Source organism: Panicum virgatum, chromosome 4N, assembly GCF_016808335.1.
Source record: "Panicum virgatum strain AP13 chromosome 4N, P.virgatum_v5, whole genome shotgun sequence".
In the NCBI taxonomy this organism is placed as follows: Eukaryota; Viridiplantae; Streptophyta; class Magnoliopsida; order Poales; family Poaceae; genus Panicum; species Panicum virgatum.
Window position 1 is genome coordinate 44,513,508 of NC_053148.1, and position 2,401 is coordinate 44,515,908.

Below are 2,401 nucleotides of genomic sequence, written 5' to 3' on the forward strand. Positions count from 1 at the left end.
ACTCAACGTCCTCGGGACCAAAGTCTGGATCTTCCTCTGTAAAAATTAAGTAAGGGGTGAGTACAAACGTACTCAGCAAGTCCAACCATACCCACGGAGGGGGTATAAACAGAATACATGCACATGATAGATCAAGGATAAGGCTAGGGTTTAATTTGCGGAAAGCTAATTTTATACATGGGCTCATTTGAAAGAAAAGGATTTTCAAAGCAATTTTCTCGTACCGAGGAACACGTAGGGTTGATCCACACAGGATTCAAGTTTTAAATTGCTACCAGACTCCTGATCCGCCGTAGCACACGGCACAGCTGTCGGACACTTTCCAAAAAAACTCACGCCAACCCATCCATTCCCAGAAGAAATGCTAGTTGTGTGACCAAACCATAACTCGCCCAGTACCGTGGGCACGGCTATTCGAATAGGTTTTAACTCTGCAGAGGTGTGTAACTTTACCGACAAGTGGGGTACCACAGCACAATCACCTTAGTATCGGTGCAGATCCCAATAATGCCATTACCCACCATAGCTAGACCTGACTAGCCACCACGGGATCCACCAAGGGGCCATTGACCTATCACCGAGGTTTAACCGGGGCATAAGTCACACATAGCTTATCCCTTCTCTTTGGTCTCCCGTTGCTCTCAGCTCTCCCGATGGCTATCAGACTAACTAGTGGGGTTTATGCTAAGCCATTGTCACATACAACGGTCGAGTGGTTTGCACGATAGTTGAGTTAGGCAAGATGACACATCAACTCGGTCCTTAATTGTGACAAGATGGATATCTCCCAACCTTGCTCAACCACAAAGGTACGAGCACACCATTTGTCAACTCACACAGAAGTGCCATCCATCTCGTCCTTCTTTTGGTTTCCAAAAATTCCACATTTTCCCTTCCCACACACACACTCACACATTTTCCTTTTAGAAAACAAGTTGTACCGTGTTTAAGGTCCTAAGCGTTTTAGCAGCGATTAACGTCCAAATAGAACAGATCACATTTAGATGTTAATCTAGGTGGTCAAGGAATGGTTATAACAAATCAAGGGGTGGCTATCCAACCATATTTTCAGCAATCAAAGCATATGCAGTTTTGTAAAACAGGCCAATAGGTTGTGTTTATAAACTGAGATAAAACATTCATCAAAGGATGAGATTGAACTTGCCGTTCTCAAAGCCTTCCGGGAAGTCCTGATCAACACTGCTAGAAAATCTCTCATTAGTACCGGTCGGGAACCCCCGCTTTGTACCGGTTTCCCGACCGGTACCGCTCCTCCGGTACTAAGTGCACACGCACTTAGTACCGGTCAGCTGGCCCGGTACTAAACGGTTTGTTTAGTACCGGTCCGGGACACGAGCCGGTACTAAAGAATTCCCGCGCCAAAAAAATTTTGTTTGCTTCTCCGGCTCCTCACCCCTTTCTCTCTCGTCTCATTTTTCTTTCCACGCCTTCTACTTCATCTTCCTTTGTTCTTCCAGATCACGCAAGAAGCGGTGGGAAGAAAATTGAGAGAAGAAAGAGGTGAGGAGCCAGAAAAGCTTCACTTAGATTACAAGTTTACAACATTCAAGCCAAAATCACAAAGACCCAAAATTACAGGAGAGATTCAACAGATACAACATGAGAGATTCAACATTCAACTATCTAAAAAAAATACTACGGCACATTAGTTAAAGAGGTCGCCAGGGCCTCCACCGCCGGCCGCCCACTTTCGCTTCCCGTACACGTCCACAGTCACCTTCAGAGTCTTGCGTGTGAGTACAGACACGGGACACACACAGATCTAGCAATCAGCACAAGTTCATCGCATCAACCACAAGCCGGATTGATCGGCGGAAGCTAAATCCTACTGAGAAAAACAAAGCAGAAATCAAATCGAGCTCGGGAGGAGTGCCTTACTCGTTTCTTCCTCAGTCTAGGGGCAGAAAATTTGCCCACGTTTAGCACCTGCAAACCTTGAGCAGGAACTGAACCGCGGCCTGGCCGCACTCGTGGCCGCGCCCGCGCACACGTCTCCGATGCTGCGGCCGTCCGGGGGACGCCGCGCGCCGTGGGGATCCCCACCCTGCGGGCCACCAGCACCTGCTCACCCAGGAGAGAAGGAAGGGAGAAAGAAAGAGACATAAGAGAAAAGTGATAAGGTAGAAGACGGTGGAGGATGAAGAGAAGATAAAGGACGCTCCTGACAACTCGCTGAGCAGATTTTTTTGGGTGGTCACATTAGTACCGGGTAGAGCCTCCGTCCGGTACTAATAGGCTACTTTTTGTACCGGATGAAGCCTCTACCCGGTACTAAATATTATGGGCGTCATTTTGTACCAGCTGGGAGTACTAGCCGGTACTAAATGGTCGCTACCGTTGCCCTGCTCGTGTCGGTGGCATTTTTTAGTGCTGGCTCGGA

The 2,401-nt window shown here is 47.9% G+C and overlaps 1 long non-coding RNA gene across 1 annotated transcript; it reads right to left on the reverse strand.

Moving 5' to 3' along the window:
- Positions 1-1,520: 1,520 nt before the first annotated feature.
- LOC120670707 lies at positions 1,521-2,088 on the reverse strand. Its single transcript, XR_005673333.1, has 2 exons — positions 1,948-2,088; positions 1,521-1,747 (listed from the first exon to the last, which is right to left on the reverse strand). It is a non-coding gene; the product is annotated as an uncharacterized LOC120670707 (long non-coding RNA).
- Positions 2,089-2,401: the final 313 nt, after the last annotated feature.